The 20,788-nt window shown below is 34.5% G+C and overlaps 2 pseudogenes; both read right to left on the bottom strand.

The window, feature by feature from the left end:
* Positions 1–1,447: 1,447 nt before the first annotated feature.
* On the bottom strand, positions 1,448–16,607 carry LOC129491626 (NADH-ubiquinone oxidoreductase chain 5-like; annotated as a pseudogene).
* Positions 13,791–14,989, bottom strand: LOC129492318 (cytochrome b-like; annotated as a pseudogene).
* Positions 16,608–20,788: the final 4,181 nt, after the last annotated feature.

The following is a 20,788-nucleotide window of genomic DNA, read 5'->3' as shown; positions in this document are numbered from 1 at the left end:
TTGACTTACAGTTTCTAGTCCAAACACAGTTTTACATAGTTGCTTAGGTCAGCACCTTCTTCTTCACCCACTTAGGTGAGGCAGTGTCATATATTTTAATACAGTTAAATTCTGTTTTTCAGAGTCAGCATTCCATCCTGAGACCTCCTGTCATTCTGGTGGTCTTTTTAAAATGTACATTTATTAAGGTTCACTCTTAATGTTGTGTGAAGTTCTGTGGGGTTTGAAAATGCATAGCATCATTTATACACCAGAAATCCATTTTGAGAGCAGGTTTACAGGTCTTATGATGGAATCAGTTACTTAGTTTAACACATAATGAAAAGAAACTATTAAAAGTACTATAAAAGAGATAAATATACAAATTTTTAATTAGAATGAGAAACTGCAATATTGTCTTAACAGTTGATTAAATAAGCAGACAGTATTACTAGTAAAATAAATCTGATTAATACAATTAAAAATTTGGCTTAATTGATATATATAATATTACGCTTAAGAATGACAAAGTTTCAAGAATGACATAAAACATTCACCAAAGCATACTATATTAGGTTAATAAAATCTCTGAACACATTTTAAAAGATTAAAATATTTTAGAGTATGCGCAGCAGATTAGAATTAAGCTAGAAATATACAAAAAGTTTTCATTCATGACCAGACCATATCCAAATCTCTGCCAATAGTAATGTACTTCTAAATAACGTATAGATCAGAAATAAAATTTAAAATTTAAAAGTATTTTAAGTGAAAGATAAACACATACTAAAGCAAAATGTTGAAAATAAGGATTAAGCAGAGTATAAAATATATTAGGGCATTGAATGCATCTCTTAGAAAGGATGATACTAAAAAGATTTAACGTCAATAGTTAAAAAAAAGAAAAATCAGCAAGGCAACATGAGAAGAGAAGGAAAAGAAAGTTAATGGAATGAGAAGAAATCACAGAAAGAAACTAAATATGCAGTAGAGAAAATGACAAAGCCAAAGGTGATCCCTTGAAAAGTTTGATGCAATAGAGAAATAGGTAGCATGACAAAGAAGGATAGGACAGGGAGAAAAGGAAAGAGACAGAGAGACAAGAAAGTATCAGGAATGAGAAAGGGTAAAGGTATTTACAGGCATCTAAATTATAAGAAAGATATTCTGCATGGCTTGTTGGTGATATGGTCAAATACTTCAAATAAAGGAACTTACTAAAATCTAATGAAAGAACAATGCAAAATTATTTCCTGGTATATTTGTTGGCATTGCATTGAATCTATCAATTGGCAGCTAACTAACTTATTTAACTATTAGTTGCGTAATTCAGGAACATGAGATATCTTCTCATAGGTTGAGATCATTGAAGCTGCTGCTACAGAAAACTATGGGAAGCTTTAACGTAAATTTTGTGTTATTGCAATATTAAGGTCATTTTATGATAAGTATCAGAAGAAACAATTCATTATAAGGTAGCCATCATCCAAGGCCCAAGTCGAATATAACCGCAGAAGACAAACACACAAACACTGAGAAGCGAATTTTGGGAAAATTGTTCCTAGACACATGAACAAAGAAAAATCATTCAGCAAGAGAACAAATAGCAGACAAATGAAAAGTAACTATAAAATACCACTTTTTAGTTTTAAAAGGACATTTCAGAATGTTCCTAGATAATGAATTTAATTGGTTAATGAATATCCAAATAACTTTTTATGTTGGGTAAATTGCACAGATTCATGATCTTTCCCACATGTAAAAAAGTTCTATTTAGGTACAATTATTTACCAAATGACAGCTAATAAATGTAAGACATAATTACAGTGATCATATCTTCTGGAAAACATGTCAAATAATTTAACAAAAGCCTTTTGTGCAATATCCGGAGATAATTATCAGGCTTGATGATATTTATATCAAAAGATCAATCAAAGTTGTTCAAATACTTAGGAAAGTTCTATGTCACTTGTGGGGGTAATGTCACTTATTATCTAGTTCAATGGTGTGTCAACGCTTGATGGATATCAGTCTCAACCAAACCAGTGGTAATATAGATTTTAGTTAAGTGCTTCCCATAATAATTTTAAGTTCTCATTTTAACTTTAGGAAATGTGACTTTTTAAAATTTCTTTTTTAGTTTTTATTGAAATTAATAATGTTATAGGAAATATAAAGTATGGCCAGGCGCGGTGGCTCACACTTGTAATCCCAGAACTTTGGGAGGCCAAGGTGGGTGGAACACATAAGGTCAGAAGTTCAAGACCAGCCTGGCCAACGTGGTGAAACCTGTTTCTACTAAAAATACAAAAATATTAGCTGAGTGTGGTTGCGGAAGCCTGTAGTCCCAGCTACTCAGGAGGCTGAGGCAAGAGATACTCTTGAACCCAGGAGGCGGAGGTTACAGTGAGCCAAGATTGAGCCACTGCACTCCAGCCTGGGCGACAGAGTGAGACTCCATCTCAAAAAAAAAAAAAAAAAAGAAAAGAAAAGAAAAAAGAAACAAATAAAATATAAAGTAATTAAATATCCCAGAAATAATTACTTTTAGCAAAAAAAAAAAATTGCTAGTAATATAAAGACTGTCATCAGTCTTTGAGACCTATACAGAAAAGCTATTAAGAAATAAATCTGTCAGATTACCCTAGATTGAAATGTGGTTGAGTAAAACAATTAAAGAGCAGACGTCAAGTGCGAGACTTCATAAAATACTCATCTATTTTAATACATAGGTAACCTATGCTACTTAGTAGAAAAATAATTGACAAGCCAAAATTGTAGTTTTACAATTTATACGTATATTGAGGAACTTTAGATAAATGTTAGAAATTTGTATTTTATAGTTTATAAAGGTACTGGTAGGAAATGGCTACGGTAGTTTTTATTTATCACAGTAGTTTATGCTTTATATTTTATTTTATAATAGTATAATAAGCCATTATGTGGAATTTGTCCGTGTTGAAACACCAGTATGCCCCAGTGAAATTTTATTTATCAAAAATGTTCTGCTAGGTAAGAAGGTAAGAGAATCACATTAAAAGCAATTGATACAATATATTAGACTTGAACACTGTTCAATCTTTAACTAAAGAACTCAGGTATGATTTCTTCAAATGAGACATACTGTGTCAAATAGAGTATATGATATGTTTTCGTTTTTCCTGCCTGATGCAATAATAAATTCTCTATTTTTTTATAATCAATAAATAGTTTGGAGCAACTTATAATAGAATTCTTTAAGTTTGGACTGAAATAAAATACATTTTGATTTAAGAAGATATATATTCTCAGCTTTAAAAAAACTATTAGGCAGTCTTTCTGTTTGTAAAAAAAGAATCTTCATTTTGTTAACTAGTAATTGGAATATAGAGAGGAACATTTAGAAGGATCACACAATGTGATTCTATGTATTAATAAAATAATTTAAGAGCCCTAATTTTTGGTATTGAAATTTACTTAAAAATCTCCTGTTTTTCTTCCAATGTATCTGAAGTAATGTTTAAAACTAAATGGCATATACTTTTGAAGCAAAGTATAACATCAGGCCAATTAGTATTACCATTTATTTCCAATAAATTAAGAGTTTAATGACTATTTATTCTGTGTTAAAACTGATCAATCCTTGTTTCCCTTGATCTCTTGCACAGGCATAGGACCTTCTTGTGGCTGTCAGCTTTGTCACACATCTATCCACTTTTCTATTTTGCAGTAATTGACTAACAGTACAGTCTAGGAGGATAAAAAATAAAGAAACCTAGTTGTCACCACAAAATTAGTTTATAAAATTCTCTGTATTGTTAAATGAGCAGGAAGCCATTAGTCTGAGGCTGTTCTGTACTTTCAGTTCCTATGTAAAAAATCACAACCTAGATTAGCATCGAAGCAAGCTGAGTCCTAACTCAGAAGTATATTTGTTGTGTAAGAAATACCTGGATTTGTCCGGGCGCAGTGGCTCACGCCTGTAATCCCAGCACTTTGGGAGGCCGAGGCGGGCAGATCACAAGGTCAGGAGATCAAGACCATCCTGGCTAACATGGTGAAACCCCGTCTCTACTAAAAATATAAAAAATTAGCTGGGTGTGGTGGCGGGTGCCTGTAGTCCCAGCTACTCGGGACGCTGAAGCAGGAAAATAACGAGAACCTGAGACGAGGAGCTTACAGTGAGCCCAGATTGTGCCACTGCGCTCCAGCCTGGGTGACAGGGCAAGACTCCATCTCAAAAAAAAAAAAAAAAAGAAAAGAAAAGAAATACCTGGATTTCAGAAATACCAGCACAAACAGTGGAGCTTCAGCCAATGACAGGCAGCCAACTTACCATACCATGCCTAAAAGAGGCAGAAGCCTAGCTGTAGCCAGTCAAGGGTTGTCTCTAGTTTGTTTTCTCATTTGGCCTATAAATACCCACTACTCACAGTGTTGGCAGAGCTCTTTGAGCTGCTGCTAGCTCTAAAGTGCTGCCTAATCAATAATTTATTGTTTGAGTTTTTCTTTTAACAGTGTGAATCATTTCTCTTTCTTTGGTATGTGGCTATGGCGAAATGTAACACGTGGTTCTAATTAAACTTCAACTTTAAAATGTTTGAAAAGATTACTGTTGAAACATTAGAAATATTGCCAATATCTCTGTTTTGATTTTTGATTCTAATTTAATTCTTACTGATTCAATGTAAAGGGGTTATTAACACAGTGCAAGAGATGAGAAATTACGGATAGTGACTGACTAAATGCATTATTTTCACCAACAGAATTTTCTATGACTATCATGTTTAATAAACAATAGCAGCATTTTAAATAACATAAATTTTAAAGATGTTTTTATCAGGAATAATGTCAGAAAGAAAGGAAATTTACCCCAAATGATTCTTTTAAAGAGACCATGATAAAGAGACTACTCACTAATGAATATGGCTTCCTAATCTAGCATATAAACACCCTTTGCAAATAGCTTGGTCCAGTAAAAATTATTGATTTTTCAATTAGTAGGTCAGGGTTTTGAGTAACTACTATGTCTAGAACAGCTGTTTTAAGGTAATTACCAGATTCAACTGTGAAATGTTAACATAATTGATATGCTTGGGGTCAGTCAGACATGTTGAATTTGAATCCCTGCAAGAGCAGAATTTGGTGCAAATCCAGATTTAGAGAACTGTATTCTCCAGAAATGTTTATACTCAAAATGAGAAGAAACCCTTAATTATTCTGTCTAGAAATAAAAATACATATATTTTTAGAAGATAGAGCTATTTTAAGCATCAGAACTAGAAAATACAAATTTCTGTTACCATTATATTTCTAAATGTACTATAGACATCTATTTCTTAGTTATTAATATGTGCAACCTTTAATTATTCATTCATTTAATATTTTAAATTAGCAAATGCATATTAGGTACTCTGTTTTATACTGGAGATACAAAAATTAAAGTAATTCTTCATGCTTTCAAAGGAATTCACAATTAAGTAGAAGGACCATTCAATGCCATTTACATGACTAGTGTGGTGTAGAATAATAGAGGCTGGTAAATCACACTAAATTATTCTGAATTGTGATGGCATAACATCCGGGCACTTTTTAAAAAATTTGTGAAGTTATTTATTTTTATTGACAAATTTTAATTGTTTATTCTATGGGGTACGATGTGATGTTTGATATATGTATACAATGTAGAGTGAGTAAATCAAACTAATAAACAAATCTATCACCTCATATATCACTTTTTTGTTGATGAGAAGATTTGAAGTTCACTCTTAGCAATTATGAATGATGTGATACATTATTATTAACTAAAGTCTTAGTTTCAACATGCTTTGCTTGTGAATTATAATGAGACAGGTCTATAAAAACTATAGAATTATATCTTTATTCCAACCACATATATAATAAATGGACATGAAATCTATGCTTGTACACTTCTGGTAAAACAAACATTTCAATCAGAATTTTGACACACTAAATGTTCCTTCTGATGAAAGTTTGTATTTTCACTGATATTTAATTTCTTCTCATATAAAAGATATCCAATTCTTATCTTTCAGTGTGTTTTTTCTTTCTTTTTTTTCCTTTGGTCAACATTCCCAGGTTTGAAATGGTTAATTGAGTTGCCCAAAATTTGACCTTTAGCTGACTGGAAAATTATATTCATTTCTGAGACTTCCCAAATAAATACAGGGAAAAAGGTACTATCTGGCTAAATATAAAAAATATAATTAATGATCCAAAGAGTGGTTTACCATCTGCAAAATATAAAGAACAAAATTATAAATGGTATAACACTAATTTTCAGAAAGAAAGTAAGATTCTAATAAAGGCCCGAAGACCAAACTACTTTTGTTTATGGCATCATTAAAGATAATACACATGGATGCAAAATTACTTACTCTAAATTATTTTAGTAGCAGTTGATGGCTATTCTCTTAACCTGTGGTTTCATAATGAAGCTCTTCTCACCTTTAAAATAATCTTGAGCCCAGAAGCACATCTGTAGATAATAACAATTGAAAGGTAAGATAAGAACATTCCTGGGATAATGATGGTTTAATTGAAGCATTCTGCCATTAAATTCCTATTACTGTGCAATGAGGCTTCACAAACCACCTAGAAGAAAATGAGTCATTTCAGGAGAATGAAATTGTACATTTGGTGGGTCTTATCAATATTAATACAACGGATTTTAAAAATAAACGTTTAATTATTAAGACGTCTAGAAGAAGCAAAATAGATTTTATGAACTGAGTAATGTATGTATTTTAAGATTTTTTAATAGAAATTCCTAAAAACTTCAGATCTATATAAAGGTCTGGCTTAATGATTAATACATCAAATTGATTGGAGAGAATAAATAACAGTAAAGCATTTTAATCAAACCTCTAATAATACATTTTTATAGTATCTTTCTATCTTTTTGAATCTGTGATAGACAGTAAAATACAGGCCCTACAACAAAACAAAGTATATCCTAATTCCTGAATCCTGAGGATGCTCTATGTTACAAAAGGGAATTGGAAAATGTGATTAAGTTAAGGATCTTGAGATTGGGAGATTTATTCTCAGTTGTCTGGATGGCTCTAATATATTCATAATGGTCCTTATAAAAACAAAGCAAGATGATTTGAAAAAATATGACAAGGAAAGTAGAGATTGGAGTGATATGGAATGACATGATAAGGAATGAAGGCAACCTCTAGAAGACAGGAAACGCCAGGAAACAGATTCAACCCTGGAGGCTCTAGAAGGAAAGCAGCCCTACTCTCTCATTTAGAGCATTGACCTCCTATAAGATAAGAAATTCATGTTGTTTAGGATACCAAGTTTGTGGTAATTTGTTTTAATAGCAATAAGAAAGTAATACAGACTCTGATAAGCAGAATGTGTGTGTTTAAGTGTCTGTATAAACAGATATATATATATATAACTTACTATGCATGTATATATGAATGTCTCTAAAACCTAACATATTGCTACAGTAAGATTATGTTATACCACTTATGTGTGTATGAGTGATAGGTTCTACTCTATAATGTGTTGATTTTGTTTACATATTTTAATTGTGTATTAATAGGTTTCCTACAGAAAAATTTTTAAAAAAGTTTATTTCCATAGTGGTATACATATGGAATCCCACACCGAGATGTGAAAAGCTCGTGGTCTTATATTAAAGAGGTAAAAAGAATTGTTTTCTTCTCAGATCTCTTTTTTCTTCTTGGATCTCTCATTGTACAAGCAGCAATTCCCAGGTCCAAGTCACTGGACTATGGAATGTTTCAAGGAATAGGATGGAGGAAACACACTAAATCAAGAAGCCTGAGTCTTTTAGATGGGGACAAAAAGAAGGGTCTGAATAATGAGTGAAAGATTTACAGAGTGTGGAATTAAGAACCTGTGTGATTTGAGTTTTCCTACAGGTTTTCTTTCTGATCAGCTTTATGCTCTGATACTATGTTTTGATAACATGCTTATTTTCTCATTGAAGCTTCACTTCATTAATTGCATTTTTTGTTTTGCCCTTTCTATGTCAGTCTGTGCTACATTTACAACATTAATTGTTTTGAGGTGAGTCCTTCCTTCAGCGGTACATGATAACTGTCCTTCTACTCTGCCAAGTTTCTGAAAAGAATTGGCTATGCTTGTTTTTGCTTTCTTACCGAACATTTCCCAACACTGTGGATGAATCTTAAAAAGAAAACTAAACTATACAAAAGCCAAGTTCAAAGGATATTTCTCTTCCCTTGTCTTACTAAGCATTTCTGTCTATCTGATACTGATAACCACAGCTTTTTTTCTAAAATCTCTCTTTGCATTTGCCAAATGCTTCTCTTGTAGTTTTTCATATTTCCTTCATATCTTTTCTTCAAGGTTATTTCTTTTCTCTTCTTCAACATCCAGTTAAATAATGTTGTTTTCCTCAAGATTCATTTCCTTGACTTTGTCTCTTTATACACCCAACCTGGGGAAATTTACATATCTACATGACTATCCATATCCTAAAATATGTTTTAGCTCAAATCTTCCTTCTATATTCTAGACTAGATTTTCCCAATTTGTACCTGGCAATCCCCTCAAGGCTTGAAAAACATGATGAAATCACTTGAAAAACACGATGAAACTTGTTAAACTTCTAAAAATGTTCTTCTATTAGAAAACATTAGTAAACATGACATGAGAATAGATATTATCCAAATTTGAACACAGAGGATAAACAAAAAGTAAATGAATAAAATGTAAAAAGCCTCAGTGAGCTGTGAAACTATACAGGCTGAGTATCACTTATCCAAAATTCTTAGGCCCGGAGGTGTTTCAGATTTTGGATATTTTTTGGATTTTGGAATACATTTTGCATATACATAATGAGCTATGTTAGGGTTGAGACCCAAGTATAACCACAGATTTCATTTACGTTTCATATATGCCTTCTACACAAAGCCTGGAGTTAATTTTATATATTATTTTAAATAATTTTGTGCATGAAACAAAGTATTGGCTGTATTTTGACTGTTCCCTGTCACATGAAGTCAACTGCTAACTTGTCATGGTCAGAATTACGGTAAGAATGTCTGCTGTTTTCTTATGAGAAGAAAATGGAATAATGTACTTTCAACCTACATTGTAAATCCAGTAAGTCTACTTCAAAAATGATGGTAAAATAAAGATACTTCAGCTAAACAATTTGAGAAAATTAATCAATGGCAGATTTACTCTCCTGGAATTTTCTTAACATTTCAAGAGAGTAAAACTGGAGGGAAATGAAGAATATAGATGGGCACTTGGATTAACAGAAGGAATGAGAAACACTAGAAGTCAGAAATTTGTAAGTAAATATGGAAAGTTTCCTTTTATTTTTAAAATGTCTTTAAAAGGCATAACTGCCTACAAAATGACACTGCATTGTCTGATTATAAAAAGAAAAGCAGATAAAGTGAATGACAGTAAGGAAAAAGAATAAGAGCAGCATAAATGAAAGATTATTATTTAAAATTAATATAGATGAAGTAATTAATATGAAGTCAAGGTAGACAAATTAAGATGACATTCTAATCAATGATGTGAGCACTAGACAGATTAATTTTTAAAAATATAAATAAACATATATATAAACTAAAACTTTAACAAGTACTTACAATTTAAATAAGAAAAAATGAAATAACAGATAATACTTGATTGATTCAAGAAAACTAGAAAGAAAGAAAAACAAAAAGATGGGACAAATAGAACATACAGCAAAATGAGAGACTTAAATACAGTAACATAAAATACTATAATCAATTCAAATAGAAAAACACTCCAATTAAAATCAGATAGTTTAATGTTATTCATACAAAGATGGACTGTTAGTTTAATTCTGAAGAAAAAAGCAGTTTATTAATCTGATATTATTTCTATGATAAAGGACATACAGAATTCCACATTGAGATGCTAAAACCTCGAGTCATTTTCAGAAAGAGAAATATTCTGGCCTCTTCTCCCTGACAGAATAGCAGTAGAAAATTCCCCAAATCCATGTTCCATGTTTTTTCATCTTCCTAGTTTTGCGCAGGTGGTGTTTCAACAAGTAAAACTCTGCTCCTGGGCTAAGACCAAAGTCTTTTCTGATAGGTTGGTGCCCTGAGCCATATTAGGGATCCAATTCCAATCTAAAGATACAAATAATTTTGATTTTTGCCCGAATTTTATTGTTTTCCCAAACGTTATTCAAAAACAAGTAGCTTAGTTTCCATACAGTTGTATGGTTTTGACAGTTCCTCTTGGTATTGATTTGTATTTCTAGGCTACTGTGCTCCAAAAACAACCTTGGTAAAATTTCTGTTTTTTAAATTTATTGACAGTTGCTTTATGGCCAAGCATATAGTGGATCTTAGAGCATGTACCATGTGCAGATCATGAGAAGAATATATATGCTGTGGTTGCTGGTTGGAGTATTCTATAGATGTCTGTCAGGTTCAATTTGTCAAGTGTTGAATTTAAGTTCAGAACTTCTTTGCTAGTTTTCCGCTTTGATGCAGTTTCGGCCTTGATGCAGTTTAATTTCAACACTGTCAGTGGGGTGTTGAAGTCCTACACTGTTATTTTGTGGCTAGGTCTTTTTGTAGATCTAGAAGTACTTGTTTTACAAATCTGGTGCTCCAATGTTGGATACATATGTATTTAGGATAGTCTTCTTGTTGAATTGAACTCCCTTCTTTGTCCTTTTTTACTGTTGGGGTTTTAAAGTTGGTTTTATTTGATACAAGAATAGCAATCCCTGCTTTTTTTCTTTTCCATTTTCATGAGTGTTGCTCTTTTTCCATCCCTTTACTTTGACCTGTGGGTGTCATTACCTATGAGATAGATCTCATAGGTGAAGACAACAAAAGATTGGGTCGTCTTTGTTTTGTTTTGTTTTGTTTTGTTTTGTTTTAGTCCAACTTGCCACTCTGGGTCTTTTAAATGGGGCATTTAACCATTTACATGTAAGATTACTATCAATATGAGAGGTTTTGTGATTGTTGCAGTGTTGTCGTTAGCTGGTTTCTTTGTAGTCTTAATTGTGTAGTTGCTTTATAAGGTCTGCGGGCTCTATATTTATGTGGTAACAGATATTTTCTTTTGTTTACATGTTTAGAACTTCCTTAAGCATCTCTTGTAAAGCCAGTATAGTGGCAACAAATTCCCTTAGTAATTGTTTGCCTGGGAAAGGTTTTATATCGCCTTCACTTCTCCTTAATTTTTCTTATGGAGTTTACTTTGGCAGAATATGATATTCTTGGTTGGAATTTTATTTATTTAAGAATGCTGAAAATAGGCCCCCAATCTTTTCTGGCTTGTAAGGTTTCTACTGAGAAGCCCATTCTTAGCCTGATGGGGCTCCCTTTATAGGTGACATGAACCTTTTCTCTAGCTTCCTGTAAGATTTTTTTTCACATTGACCTTGGAAAGTGTGACAACTATGTGCCTTGGGATGATCATCTTATAAAAATATCAGTAAAATGTCCATACTACCCAAAGCAAATGACATATTTAGTGCTTTTCCTATCAAATTGCCGACATCATATTTCAAATTAGAAAAAAATTATAAAATTCATATGGAATAAAAAAGATCCCAAATAACCAAAACAATCCTAAACAAAATCAAAAAGCCAGTGGCATCACATTATTCAACTTCAAAATATACTATAAGGCTATAATAACCAGAACAGCATAGTATTGGTACAAATATAGACACATAAATCCACTGAATAGACTACAGAACTCCAGAATAAAGCAGTATATCTAAAACCAAGTTAACTTTGACAAAGTTGACAAAAATAAACAATGAGGAACAGACACCTTATTGAATAAATAGTGCTAAGAAAACTGGTTAAGCATATGCAAAAGAATAAAACTGGACTCCCCATAACTCTCATCATATACAAAAATTAACTGAAGATGGATCAAAGACTTAAATATAAGACCTCCAACTATAAAAATTGTAGGAGAAAACTTAGAAAATACTTTTCCGGACGTCAGTCTTGGGGAAGAATGTATGACTGAGTCCTCAAAAATAATTTTGACAAAAACAAAAACTGACAAGTGGGGCCTAATTACACTAAAGAGCTTCTGCACAGCCAAAAGAAAAAAAAATAGCAGAGTAAACGGAATCCATAGGGAGTTTAATTCAGCAAGAAAAAAACAGATAAAGTGTCTACTCAAAGGAAAATAATTCATTATATGTAAAAGACACATGCACACAAGTTTACGTTTATATTATAGCAGCAAAATTTGCAATTGTAAAAATATGAAACTAAATGCTCATCAACCAACACCTGGATAAAGAAAACATGAAGCATATATATTTAATATATATATATTTTCCATTCCTGAATTTCTTCACTCAGAATAATGGCCTCCAGCTCCATCCAAGCTGCTGCAAAGGCCATTGTTTCATTCTATTTTGTGGCTGAGTAGTATTTCACGGTATATATATATATTTCAAATATACCGTGAAATACTACTATATATATATATTACACTTTTAGTAAGCCTTTACCTGCATGACAATACTTAATGACCCACCAATCATACGCCTACCACATGGTTAAAACCAGCCCTTGACCACTAACAGGGGCCCTCTTAGCCCTCCTAGTAACATCTGGCTTGGCCATATGATTTCACTTTAACTCCACCACCCTACTAACCCTAGGCCTACTAACCAACACACTGACCATATATCAATGATGACACGACATTGTCTGAGAAAGTACACACCAAAAAGCCTTCCTCCAATATGGAATAATCTTATGTAAAACATAGGCTTGGATAAGGGCAACAGTGAGCTCCAGGATAGTTAATAGGATTAAAATTATATAGCTTAAAGATAAAAATTTAGGCTCTGGCTCAACTGGATTGAGGCTTTTTGTTTTGGGGGTTTGGCAAAGGTGACTTTTTCCTGGGTTAATGAGGTCAGAGATGGGGGAGGGGGGTTTGCAGAATTTTATTTTAAGGTTCAGTATGGAAAGCAATTTTAAGTCTACTTGATAATTATTGTTATGTCCTACAAGCATGAATTAATTAACACTTTAGGGTATTTATGCACGGCCTGAATATTGAACGTAGGTGTAGGTATGATCAATAGGAGTGTGTGCCAGGAATCAAAGACGGGTCCTGCGGCATATGAGATATCTTATTTAAGGGGAACATGTGGGCGATCTTAGTTCTATGGCCATGAGGTAAGAACCAGATGCCAGATACAGTTCAGGGTAGTCACCCCCAAGTGTTGTGGGCCCGGAGTGAGGAGAGTAGGACACTTGTGCAGGATATTGATTTCACAAAGGATGATAAACAAGAAACCAATATCTGAGGGGGGTATCCATGGTGACAGGGACTGGTTTAACTTGGATGTGCTATGTACAGTGAATGACTCAATGTATTATGTAATATTAAGAAATAAAAGTATTTGTCAATGCCCCTGGGGTGGGAAGTTGGTATGGGGGATACAGACTGAATGTGTTACAGTTAGTTAAGGGTTAACAGTTCTGGCTTGTAAGCATGCCTTGTAAGTTATGATTGTATGGAATATCTTTGTATGTACTATGTACAGTTAAACACTTATAGTACTATATAATATTCATGTTGGCTAGCAGTAATGCACAATATACATAAAATTATTAATGGGGCAGGTCAGTACTTGGGTTATACCCAAATAGGTGCCTTGTCAGAATACAGAGAGTAGTTTAAATTAGAATTTTAGCTTTGGGTGCTGATGGTGAAGTTAAGTACTTTCTCTCTGAGTTGTCCTGGGAAGAAGGTCTCCATTTCCGGTTTACAAGACCAGTGTATTGGCTTATACCACAAGGGCAGGCTCATTTAAGTAGTTTATTTTCAATTAGAGAGGCGAGTGGTGTTAAGGTCAGAATTGTAGTGAAGTATATTACAGATGCTGCTAGTCCAATGGTAATAAAGGGGTGGCTTACTGGCTGCCCTCCAATTCATGTAAAGACTAGTAGGTCTGTGACTAAGAATCAGCATAGGAATTGACTTAGTGGGCGAAACATTATACTTTGCTGTTTAGATGTGTGAAGTGTAGGGATGGCTGCTAGAATAAGGATTGATAGCAGGAGGGCTAGTATGCCTGCTAGTTTATTAGGCATAGATCGTAAGGTTGCAAATGCAAATAAAAATATCATTCGGGTTTAATATGAGGTGGGGTGTTCAGCGGGTTAGCTAGGATATAGTTATCTGGGTCACTCAGGAGGTCAGGTGAAAATAGCATTAGAGTGAGAAGGAGAAAGATTAAACCTAGGATATCTTTGATTGTGTAGTAAGGGTGGAAGGTGATTTTATCAGAGTGGGAGGAGACTCCTGAAGGGTTATTTGATCCTGTTTCATGGAGAAATACTAGGTGAAGGGCTGCTAGGGTTGTAATGATAAAGGGTAAGATAAAGTGAAGGTCGTGTGAGGGTAGGCTTGTCAACTGAATATCCACCCCAGACTTATTGGACAAGGTCAGTTCCGATGTGTGGAATGGCTGACAGTAGGTTTGTGATTCCTGTGGCCCCTCGGAATGATATTTGGCCTCATGGAAGTACATAGCCTATGAAGGCTGTTGCTATGGTTGCGGGTACGAGAATAATACCAATATTTCAGGTTTCTAAAAATAGGAATGAGCCGTAGTACAAGCCTCGGCCAATATGTAGGAAGACTCAGATAAAAATTATTGAAGCGCCATTGGCATGAAGGTAGCAGATGATTCAGCCTAGTTTACGTCTCGGGTGATGTGGGCGACTGAGAAGAAGGTGGTTAAGGTATCTGGTGAATACTGTATAGCCAGGAATAGGCCTGTAATGACTTGGAGGATTAGGCAGGTGCCGAGAAGTGAGCCGAGATTTCATCACATAGAGATATTGGATGGGGTGGGAAGATCAATGAGTGAGTGGTTAATTATTTTTATTAGTAGGTTTGTTTTACGTGCTGCGGTCATTAGTGTTCTTATAGTTAAAATACAACGATGGTTTTTCATATCATTAGTCATAGTTATAATCCATGTAGGAATAATGGCATATGCTTTGTTCTTATTAAGTATACTTTTAGTTGTAGGATTTTTAGGTTTTTCTTCTAAACCTTCTCCTTTTTAAGGGGGCTTGATGTTAATTATTAGTGGCGTAGTAGGTTGTGTTATTGTTCTGAATTATGGGGGAGCTTATATGGGTCTAAGAGTCTTTCTGATTTACTTAGGGGGAATAATAGTTGTTTTTGGTTATACTACGGCGATGGCTATTGAGGAGCACCCTGAGGTATTAGGGTCAGGAACTGAAGTTTTAGGGAGTGCCTTGGTGGGTTTAGCAATGGAAGCGGCATTAGTTTGATGGGTAGCAGAGTATGATGAGGTGGTGGTAGTAGTTAATTTTAACAACATGGAAAGTTGAGCGATTTTTGATGGGGAGGGGCTGGGCTTAGTTCGGGAGGACTCTATCGGTGCGGGTGCTTTATATGACTGTGGAAGTTGACTGGTGGTAGTTACTGGTTGAACGTTATTTCTTGGTGTATATATTGTGATTGAAATTGCTCAGCGTAATAGACTATGTGATTAGAAGTAAAGTTAGGAGGAATAGAATAAAGAAAGGAAATAAAATTTAATTATGCCTTTTTGAGTGGTAGTAGTAATGGAGGCGGTGATTTGGGTTTGTGAAATTGTTTTAGGCATAGATTTTTCTAGTCAAATTAAATCTAGTAGCAATGAAGCCAGATTTTGGCTTACAGATAGGTTTAGGTGAGGGGTTGTGCGGTGAACTGTGATGGGATCGAATCCTAGCATGTTGGAGAAATTAAATGTGTGTTGTGGGGATTTTACTTTGAGTTTGTTGGTTATAAGGCTAAGCTCTAGAGCTACTAAGAATGCTAGAATAGTTACACCTAGGGCTGTAAGTTTCAGGTAAGGTGGCATTGTTTGGGGGAGTGAGGTGGGGAGCATACTATTGGTGATGAGAATCCTCCGAATAGGCTGCCAATTGTGAGGCGTTTAATTGGGTTTATTAGGATGGGAATATTTTCGTTAATATTAATTGTGGTTGGGAAGCGGGTTTAACCTGTTAAGGTGAGAAAAATAATTTGAGCGCTATAGGTGCTTGTTAGGGAAGTGGCGATGAGAGTAATAGACAGGTCTCAGGCGATGGTATACGACGTATTTGCGTTTCGATGATGAGGTCTTTACAGCAGAAACCTGCAAGGAAAGGTATGCCTATGAGTGCTAGGCTGCCAATAATAAGGGAAGCTGAAGTAAGGGGTAAAATTTTAAATAGTCCTCCCGTTTTCTGGATATCTTGCTCGTTGTTAATATTACGGATAATAGCCCCTGAGCATATAGATAGTATGGCTTTAAAGAAAGTGCGGGTACAGACCTGTGGAAATGCCAGGTGTGGTTGATTAATGCCGATTGTAATTATTATTGGGCCTAGTTGACTTGAAGTGGAGAAGGCTACGATTTTTTAAATATCATTTTGTGTTAGAGCACAGATTGCTGTGAATAGGGTAGTGATAGCCCCTAAGCATACCGTGAGGCTTTGAATTAGCTTATTATTTTCTATTAAGGGGTGGAAGTGGATGAGTAGGAAAATCCCTGCAGAAACTATAGTGCTAGAGTGGAGTAGGGCTGAGACTGGGGTTGGGCTTTCTATAGCGGAGGGATTGATTCAGATTCTCTGGTTCTTAGAGGGCCATGTTATTAGTAGTAGTATAATTGTGGGGATAATTATTTGTAGCATTGGAGTAAGTTTAGATTGTATACATAGTCTAAGCCATATGTGCTGGAGATTGAGACTAGTAAAGCAAGGCCTACTGCTGCCCCACAGGCGGTGAACACTAACAGGGCAATAGGCATAATATTGATTAAGGGAGAGTGTATATTTAAAGTTGTAAGAGTATTTATAATAAATAATGAGCATATTATTCCCTCCAGGCATAGTAGGGGATATCAGGTGTGAGCGATAGATCAATATCCCTAGAAGTGAAATAGTAAATGCTAACACAATGTTTATGTAGATAGAAGGCATTTGGTAAGTATGACTACCATAATCTAATGAGTCAAAATCATTTATTTTTGTTTAAACTACCTACCAATTTGGCCCAGTCTAACCCGTTTTGAGTTCGTTCATAAGTCAGACCTAGTACTAGTATAAGGGATGAATTAATTATTAGTGGTAGGTTGGTTGTTTGAAGGGCTCATGGTAAGGGTAATACTAGGGCAATTTCTAAGTTGAATAATAGAAAGGTGATGGCAATTAGGAAAAATTTTATAAAAGAATGCAGGTGAAAGATAATAGATCAAACTCGAATTCATAAGGGTTAGACTTTTCTATATAAGTATTGAGTTGTGATAGTCAGAATATAATAATAATTATTAGTAACAGGGCTTGCAGGGTGTTGATTATTAAAGCTAATGCTACGTTAATTACTCTTTTTTGAATGCTGTCGAAACTAACTGATTGGAAGTCAACGGTACTGTTTATACTAAAAGAGTAAGATCCTCATCAGTAGATAGAAACATACAGGAATAGTCATACTACGTCTACAAAGTGCCAAAGTATCAAGTGGTGGCTTCGAAGCCAAAGTGGTGATTGGATGTGAAGTGATATAGCAATTGGCGGATAAGGCAGGTGGTAAGGAATGTTGATCTGATGATGACGTGAAATCTGTGAAAGCCTGTGGCTATAAAAAATGTTGAGCCATAGACCCCGTCAGAAATAACAATGCGGCCCTCAAAGTATTCTGAGGTTTGTAGGAGGGTGAAGTAGATACCTAATAGGATTGTGATAAGTAGTGCTTGAATTACTTGTTTTCTATTAGACTGTGATGGGCTCAAGTAATTGAAACTCCTGATGTGAGCAATGCAGATGTGTTCAGGAGTGGTACTTCTAGGGGGTTTAGAGGAGCAATGCCTTTTGGGGGTCAATGTCCTCCTAACTCTGGAGTAGGGGCTAAGCTAGAATGATAAAATGCTCAGAAGAACCCAGGGGAAAAAAAGACTTCTGAAATAAGTTTGGAGGAATGGAAAAGCAAATATCCTATGTTTTCACTTATAAGTGGGAGCAAAGCTAGAAGGATGCAAAGGCATAGGAATGTAGATGATTTGGGGGACTCAAGGGAAATGGTGTGAGGGCTGTAAGGGATAAACAACTACATTTTGAGTAGAGAGTACACTGCTTGGGTGACAAATGCACCAAATATCGTAAATAACTGCTAAAGAACTTATCCATGTAACCGAAAACAACCTGCACCCAAAAATATTGAAATAAAATAGAATAAATGAAAATAAAGTGAGCAAAAGACATGAACAGACACTTCTCAAAGGAAGACATAAAAGTGGCCAAGAAATACATGAAAAAAATGCTATCATCACTAACCATCAGAGAAATGAAAATAAAAAGCACAATTATAACATACCACACCAGTCAGAATGGCTTTTATTAATAAGACAAAAAATAATCCTGCTTGTGAGGCTATGGAGAAAGGGAACACTTATACACCACTTGTGGGAATGTGAGTTTAGCTGCTATGGAAAGCAGTTTGGGGATTTCTCAGAAAACCAAAAACGGAACGACCATTTTACCCAGCAATCTCATTACTGAGTATATACCTCAAGGAAAACAAATCGTTCTACCAAAAAGACCAAGAAGTCGCATGTTCATTACAGTACTATGAACAATAATGAAGACATAAATTCAACCTCTGTGTCCATCAGAGGTGGACTAGATAAAGAAAATGGAGCACATATACACCATGGAATACTACACAGCCATAAACAGAATGAATGTGCTTTGCAGCAAAATAGGTGCAGTAGGAAGCCATTATCCTAAGAAAATTAACAAGGGAACAGAAAATCAAATACCACATGTTCTCACTTATAAGGGGAGTTAATCTTGGGTACAAAAGGACATGAAGATGGGAACAGTAGGCACTGGGTACCTGAAAGTTGGGAGGGAGGAGAAAAAGGGCTGGAAAACTTCCTTTTGGATACTATGTTCACTACCTGCATGATGAAATCAATAAAAATCCAAATCTCAGCATGACACGATACATCCTTTTAACAAATGCTCATGTACCCCCGAATCTAAAACAAAAATAGAATTAAAAAAGGATACAGGTAGGTTAAAAGAAAATAATGAAAAGTTGGATAAGGCAAATGTTAATCATGAGAAACCCTATGTGGCTGTTTTAACATTAAACAAAAAGAGACATCAAGACAAAGAATAAGTCTAGACAAGGTTTTCCAAATTCCTCTCTCAACACTGGAGTTTCCTTTCCTCTGTGGAGAGTAAAAGAAAGCACATGATGATGGTAGGTGTTTCAATTTAGCAAAGAATTCATTAGAACCACAATATGTAGGCTCCGAATAACAACTCCAATTCACAAGGAAGTGGTACATTCAAGGATCGCAGCGTGACGTAGGAATGTCCAATATCTACACAGAAATGGAATTTGAAGCTTCTGGTAACACCTATCCTGGTTATAATATTGTTTTATATTCTCCGTTGGATTATAAACACCAATGTGAATCCAGAAGAACATGGCTTGCCATACTTGTGACAGCTAGTATTGAAGATAATTTTGACTTTCTAGGGCTGAGTGTTAAGAGTTCTGGTAGCATTTCATGTCTTCAGAATTGTTTTCGGTAAATTATAACTTGGTTGAACATAGAGTATATCAATGTTCCATATAATGCTTTAGAGTACTCTTGCTGCTAGATGCTTAATCTATTTTTTGGTGAGGATCTTATTTATTCTACAATATATAAATTTAAATGACGTATGGTAAAAAAAAAAAAAAAACATTACTAATATGATCCAATGGTCCCACAATTCCTTCTCTCTCTGTTTTCTATTCCTCTAGTAACACTTAAAAAGTCATGCTATATTGATGCTCCAGTTAAGGCTTATGTTTAATCACTTAACTTACCTATATTGGAAACATAATTTTGCTTTTCCCCCAGCTTTTATCACTGAAGCACTAATTGTATCCAAAAAATTCAAGCCTAACATCATTATTGATCTATGTAATTAGTGCTAAAATCACATTGTAGAAAATCTTTTAAAAGTCAGAGTGCATCATGCATTAACAACTATTTTTACTGATTGCCATTTTAGGCAATTAGCTTTGTGATCACTATGATATTTCCCCATAGTATACCAGGTATAAAAATCACACAGAATTTATTACCTGTTTAAGGACAAGCATTTTAAATGAAATGCATTAAAAATGATTGAAGTAGTTCCAGTGGCTACATATGATTATAAAGAAGTTTTACAGTAATGGAGGTAGTAAATTATATTACAGATCCACGCCTGCAATGTTTGAGTGGTGATGATAATAGCTATTCAGTGTTTTTCTTTTAGTTTTTTATAAAGAACATGTCCAACATATATGCCCTCAAGTAATTAAAAAAAGCAATAATATACAGCAATAATTAAAATACCATGAAGTGCTGCCTTCCAAATAAACAAATGCCAGTGTTTTATTAGGGAGTTTTGTAAAGAGTATGAAGGTCTTTGAATCATTATCACAAATGCCAGTCCAGGTTGAGTCAATATGTAAATGAGATTGTGAGTCTCTGTAGAATGCGTAGTGCACTGATGTCCATCACAGGCTTAAGTATTAAAGAAATATAAATAGAAACTGATGAGCCTCATATATTGCCGGAAGTAATTTTAAACCCTTTGCAAAAATAAGATAAAATTGCATTCAAGTAAGTTATCAGTCAGCAGAGCATAGTTAAAACTCATCGGCCTGTTCAATCATAGACACGGTAATAGGTTCTATAATGTACTCTAAGAAGGATTTTTCTTAATTCAGAGGTTTTTTGATAGTT

This window comes from Symphalangus syndactylus, chromosome 10 (assembly GCF_028878055.3).
Source record: "Symphalangus syndactylus isolate Jambi chromosome 10, NHGRI_mSymSyn1-v2.1_pri, whole genome shotgun sequence".
Classification (NCBI taxonomy): domain Eukaryota; kingdom Metazoa; phylum Chordata; class Mammalia; order Primates; family Hylobatidae; genus Symphalangus; species Symphalangus syndactylus.
The sequence above is the reverse complement of the archived record's forward strand: the minus strand, read 5'-3'. Positions and strand labels throughout refer to the sequence as shown.